The 7,035-nt window shown below is 37.4% G+C and overlaps 1 pseudogene; it reads right to left on the bottom strand.

Annotated features, from left to right (window-relative positions):
- Positions 1 to 399: 399 nt before the first annotated feature.
- Positions 400 to 1,620, bottom strand: LOC123131195 (wall-associated receptor kinase 3-like; annotated as a pseudogene).
- Between the last annotated feature and the right edge of the window lie 5,415 nt (positions 1,621 to 7,035).

Here is a 7,035-nt window from a genome sequence, read left to right on the forward strand (position 1 = left end):
ACTTCAAATATTTTGATACAGAGGGAGTACATCTTAATCTATACAACAATCAATATTGGAGGAAAATTGCTGTATGACCACAAGCATACAGAAACACAAATTTCTGTTTGATAGTCAATACAGAAACAGATTGAAGATTATGTTTTATTTCCTGAAACCAAAACCATTGATATCCAATCATTTGACATGGAAGAGTGACCAGCACACACTTATATGCAGAAGGGTTGAAAGATGCAGTTGCTAAGGGTTCAAAAAATAATTTAGAAGGTGAAGAAGCAGACAGCTTATATTGTTGCCGCCTTATTCTTCAGTTCGCTTGCAATGCTTTAGAAACAAATGTGTAGAACATTTAGTTGTTGAGGATGCTGCAGCAAGATCATCGAGGATAACTTGCGGGTAATAATATTTCTTCCTCCATAGTGTGTATTGCCTGCTAGCTTCCACAACAACTGCTTCAGTTGACATTTATAGAGACCCAATTTGATCCCTGTCATATCTCCTTGATGCAGCAGTATCAGGTGCCACACGCATTCTCAGAATTTCAAGTTTCATCTCCACTTCCCTCATTGTAGGTCGCTCTTCTCCCTTCAATTTAATGCACATCGCTGCCAGGGTAGCTACTTCCTGGACTTGTCATCTCCCTCTTCCATGACTTGGGGATTGCCTTCTGCGAGTAGCTCAACCAAAAAAATCAATTAGCTCAATCAAGATTGCCTTCTGCGAGTAGCGAAACGAAATGTGATACAAGACCAACACCATTGCCGCCACTACGGTAGAGGCATGGTTTTTTTGTAGTTAGGAGTTCTATAAGTACACCAAAGCTAGAAACATCACTCTTGTCTGTTAGGCAACCGGTATAATAGTACATGGGGTCTAAGTAGCCTATTGTTCCTTGCATAGCTGTAGTCAACCCTGTTTTGACAATTGGGATGTATCTCGAAGCTCCAAAATCTGATACCTTTGCTGTTAAATTATCATCAATAAGTATGTTGGATGATTTAATATCCCTATGATAAATTGGCATCGAAGCAGATGAATGAAGATAAGAAAGAGCTCTAGCAACTTCAAGCTCAATCCTTGTTTGATCATCCCATGATAATAACATCGGGCCTTCAAAATGAAGATGGTGATCAAGTGTACCATTTGAAATGAACTCATAAACCAGTAACGGGACTTCTGTCTCGAGACAACATCCGATTAGCTTCACAATATTTCCATGGTTGATTTGAGAAAGAATCACAACCTCGTTTATGAAGTCATCACATTCTCTCAGTACGATGATCTTGGATTTCTTGATGGCAACAACCTGTAGGTCAAAAATTCTTTTATACACAACACCGTGTCCTCCGCTGCCTGCCTCACGAGTTCTACCAAAATTGTCTGTGGCCTTCTCTATATCCAACAAGGGAATGGTCATTCTTTCACCAAAATCTGTCTTCTGTGATATTAGCTGTTGCAACAATAACCCATGGTTTTACTTGAATAATCTTCTTTTCAGTTTGTTTGCTCTATTTAACTTGATTCTGTGTGCTACAAGGGGGCAGCAAGTACCAGAAGCAAAATAATCAAGCCACCACTGACTACTAGACCTATGAACAGACCTGTAAAATATGGCATCATAGGTGAAGAGCCGAAGTCACGAGTTTGGAGCATTCAAATTGTTTGAGGAAGATATGATTGTGATTATCACAACGATGCTACTGTTACCTGTAAATGTCTTTTTTGTTGTTGTGGCACTGATGCATCCCTGTTTCATCAATGGGTCTCTGTAGTGTAGGTACCATCAGGACACTGGCAATGGGAAGTTCCAGGGCTGTTGATGCAGATTCCATAACATGGATATTCTTCCGGGTGTTCACAGTCGTCAATGAGGGACATATAAATATTTACGAATATACCATATGCTAAGAAGGTAAGAATCTTTGGCTGATCCCTAGAAACGGATAATATCATATACTGAAGAAATAAGCATAACGCTATCAATTAATCTGTTCTTTATTCTAGTACCTTCACATCCATTTGGTTTAGATGCATTGCCCTTGAAGCCAAGAGGGCACTGACAATCATATCCTCCATGTGTGTTTCTGCAGTGACCATAACACGGGTAGATGTCACATTCATTGATATCTGCACATACCCGCAAAAAAAGTAAATTCAGAGATAAACACAACTCGGGAGACTGAGAAACTTCATTCTATTAATGTTCTACCTTGCAGATTATGATCACCATAGTGCAACTCTACACACCCACCAGAACACCGGCAGTAATGCCCATGACAACTTGCTCACGATCAAAATTAAGACCATGACCATCAACAGAACTATGATCAAATGCAGTGGTATAGTTGTGGCAAAAACTGTGGCCACTACGGCACGAAGGCGAAGACCCATTGGTATGGCATACGGAACTCTTGATTGTCCAGCCTAGCATGGCAGGGGCCATTTGATTGAACTCATAATTCTCTGTTATGTTCAGAAGATAGTCCGAATAATGCTCTTAATGCTTTTAGTCCGTGTGAAGAAAATATACGGATATGATCATGATTTTCCCTTGAGGAAATTGCATAGAACTGCCCACAAGTCAACACATGTACCAAGTTGGTCCTCCGGGAGATCAATTAGATCTTTAGACCGCATGCACAACGAATCAACGAATCAGTGGTCTGAGATCACCAGTTTACCGGGGATTTCGATCTCTTGCAGGTTTCTAGGCTGTGGTTATCTGATTTTTTTTCGGCTTTACTAATATTGTTTCCTACGCTGTTACGTGGTGTTGGTTGAAAACATTCTTTTTGCCGTTGCATGTGATCTGGTTTTCAGGTGCTGTGGCAGAAAGTGCCTCGCTTACTAAAGCCGTCCAGAGACACCTGATATCAGTTTTGCCAAGATCACAGCAAGAAGAGCTCGGCTGGTGTCCCGAAAGCTGATAATATCTGCGTCTTGGCTGCTATTCCTGGTTCTGTAATGCCTCTACTTTTGCTGTTGTAGTTTTAGAGTTTACCTCATAGGGGTGATGCACTGAATCTTGCAAGAAACTGGTGGTTTCATGAATGGAATGGAACCTGGCGGGAGCCTTTCGTTCGGAAAATAACAATTCAGTTATCCTCTAGCATCACCTATGATCAGTTTATCACTTGATCAAATTGTTCTTTTTAACTTGCAAATTTGTAATCTGGGCAGTCCAATATGGTCATGCGTTTGGCGGCATTTGCTTCGAATCCTTCGGGACACTCCCAGCAATGCCTCTGCTACTCTGACCCCTCACTGTCCACTCTCCAGAGGTTAACGGTTTTTCTTGAGTGGTACGAAACATATTTTTTTACATTACACCAATTTTTTTTACATTGTATAAACATGTTTTAACAAGTTCACAAACATAGTTCTGAAACACATGGACATCTTTCTAAATGTCACGACCTTTTTGTTAAAATCGTGCAAGTTTTTTTTCATGTATATTTATTGAGAGATGCGATTTTTTAAATACCACGGATTTTTTTGAATGCTATCAATATTTTTTACAAGTTGTGCGGACATTTCTTTACACTCATGAACATTTTGTAAATGTGTGATATTTTTTCTTTCTAAATTTAGGTAAATTAATTTTCAGAATATATGTATCCTTACTTCATTTTTTTTTCTTTATTGTTTTCTTTGGTTTCTGTCTTTTCATCGTTTTTCATTTTTTTCATGGTTCATACTGGTTTTATTTGTTTCTTCATTGTTTTCTTTGCTCATTTGTCTTTCTTTTCATAGGTTTTCTATATTTTTCTTGGTTTTCACTAGGATTTTTCTTTTCTTCAATTTTTTTATTTCTTTCTTGGTTTTTCTTGGTGCTTTGTTTCCTTCCCTTTTTTCCTTCGGGTTTCTTGGTTTTCATATACATTCAACATTTTTTGTATACATAAAAAACATTTCTATATACATGTTTAACATTTTTGAAATACATGATTAACAATTTTTTGAAATCTTATTTTTGGTGTCTACTTTTTTCCATACACATAGTACATATTTCATATATATCTAATTCACATAGTACACATAGTAAAGGCTAGAGATACAAGTAAACAGGCTCGAACCCGATCCCGAGCATGAGCACAATCTATTTTTGGGCCTCGGCCCTAATTATCCCGTTGCAACCCATGAGGAATTTTCTCGTAAACACACAAAAAAGATGCGGTCTTTGCTTTTTGCTCCACTTCGTATAGCAAATTGACGAGGCACGAGTCGCCCATCCCGTCGCGGCCAAATTCACAGTTCTGACCCTTTTGTCAAACTTTAACACGATTTGATCCCGTTCTGATTTTTTTTCTCTATCTGGCCTTTTTTCTACCATCATCGTTGTTGACAGTAGATTCACACTGGTTATGGTGGTAGGTTTTGATACGCTTTTCATGTTTTCAAACACTGAACCAAGTACACGAGCAGGAGGGGGGGGGTCATTTGACCCCCATGACTGAACCAAGTACTCCATACTCTCTTTTTTATTCTGTATATAAAAATTGTATGAAGTCAAACTTATTAAAATTTGATAATATTTATATGAAAAAATATCAATACCTACAATGTTGAGGCTATACAATATGAAAAATTAAATTCATGCCACTGAGCCGGCTATCGAGCTCGCCGGTTCACTACTGGTCCTCACCACTTGAAATAATAACTGACTGTACTAGAACCAACTGCTGGTTTAACATTTGATTCATTGACAGAAGCTTAAGGCTAGTACACTATTTTCTTGTGAGTGTGGCTTCGGAATCGATCCTTTGGGCTGCCGCCGCCGAACCTAGGTCCGCAGCGAAATCGAAGCAAAATAAGTCCCAAATCAGGTGAAAAACAGAGGGAGGCACTGACCATGCATGTAAGGATCTATCTGTAATGAACCTGGGATACGCGAGCACACGCCATAGCACGAAGACGGACGCGTTGAGGATGAACACCATGTCATCAACAGGGGCGTTGTCCAATGTGCGCTAGGGGGTGGGGTGAAGGAGACTCCGAAACAAAAGGCGTGACCAAACACTCATAGAAGGAAGCCGCAAACTTTCTTCTCAGCGGAGACGGAGCAAGACTACAATTTCTTTTTGAAATACATGATTAACATTCCTTAAATCTTGATGTCTACCTTTTCCATGCAAATTTTACACTTTTATAATATATCCTTCAAAATTTTCTAATACATGCTTAACATTTTTCAATATGTGGTCAACATTTTTTTATACACATGTTAAAATATTTTCCCAATGTTTGATTAACATTTTCTAAATTCAAGATTAACATTTTTTCAATACATGGTCTACATTTTTGTATACATGTTGAACATCTTCAAATGCTTGGTTAACGTTTCAAATACAAGATTAACATTTCTTTAATACATGGTCAATATTGTTTCTATACACATTTGACATTTTTCAAATGTTTGATTAACATTTTTGAAATAATCCTACTTGTTGAACATTTCTCAAAATGCTTGACTAATATTTTTAAAATATAGGATCACTCTTTTTCATACACGTTGTATTTTTTTGTAAACATTTTTTCTGTACACGAGAAACATTTTCTCTATACACACTAACAGTTTCAAATATCCTTAAAAAAACTAACAGTTTCAAATGTTTTATTCACATTTTTAATTTTTTGTCATATGTTTATTTAAAATATTTTGAAGTCTTTTTTAAAATAAAATAAAATAAAAAACATGAAAAAAACCCAGAAAGACGAAGCCGTGACGTTCCGCTAACTGGGATGGGCCAGTATGACGTTCCCTTAAGCGAGGCGAGCTTTCAACTCGTGGCAAGCGCACAGAAGCTCTTCCGGTTGACTACTGGCGCTCGCAAGTGGTGCGTAGCGGGCCGGCCTATTACCTGGTCAAAAAGGAAAACGTGAAGAAAAACTGAGGCAGAGCTACTAGAGCTAACGAAACAACCACTACACCAAACATGTTTTATACGAATTACTTGAAAACAGCGTTAGTTAATCTTGATTTTAATAAAATGTTAACTTAAATTTGAAAATTACTTGAAAAGTTCATCGATTTTTAAAAAAGTTCATAAATTTTTTTGGGAAAATTTTCATCGATTTTCAAAAAAATCATCAAATTCGAAAAATAGTTCACCAAATCTAAAAAAATTCATGAATTTGAAAGAGTTCCATCTATTTTTTTAAAAAATTACCAATTTGGGAAAAGTTCATCGAATTTGAAAAGTAGTTCATCTATTTTCTTAAAGTTCACAAATTTTAGAAAAGTTCATTGATTTAAAAACACTTCCTCAATTGATTTTTTATAGAATTTAAAAAGCAGTTCATCTATTTTTTTTAAAAAAAATCCAAAAACCTGAAAAAATTAGATCAATCTTGAAAGAATGTTCACGAATTTGAATGAAAGTTCATGGATTTTGGAAAAAATGTTCATCCATTCTGAAGAAAAATTTCATGATTTTTGTAATAATCTGCGCGTTTCAGAAAAAAGAACAAGGGAAAAGCAAGGATTATTTTTGAAAAATGGAATGAAAACGTCCAGAAAAAACCCATGACTTAGGAATGAAATAAAATGAGAAAACTGGAAGTGCTTCACAACAGTGTGCGATAGCCCAGTAGTTGGTGCCCTTCCCTTCGAATCTGTAGGTTGTGAGTTCGAAATGGTCGCCAGCACATATTTTTGGGGAGTTCTATGGAAAATAATATGGGTCGGCACAGGTAAGTGCGCCTTCAGCGCTTGTGCAGGAGCCTCCATCACATGAGGTGGGCTGAGAGCTCTCAGCCGCTGCCATGTGTCGCGGTCTAGGATCTCCCTCCCGATTTTAGTTATTTTATTTTTTGCACGTGTTTTCGGCTTTTTAGATGATTTTTCGGATTTCCACCTATTTTCCTAATTTTTTGATACTTTTTTTTAAAAATACGCGTAAAAACACATTTCCCCCTATTGAGAGACACGATTTTGCTTTCACGAGAAGCACGGTTTTGCTTTCGCGAGAGGCACGAAAAAGAATGCGATTTTTTTTCTTCCGTGAGAGGCATGGCCATGCCTTTCGGAAACAT

This window comes from Triticum aestivum, chromosome 6A, assembly GCF_018294505.1.
Source record: "Triticum aestivum cultivar Chinese Spring chromosome 6A, IWGSC CS RefSeq v2.1, whole genome shotgun sequence".
In the NCBI taxonomy this organism is placed as follows: Eukaryota; Viridiplantae; Streptophyta; class Magnoliopsida; order Poales; family Poaceae; genus Triticum; species Triticum aestivum.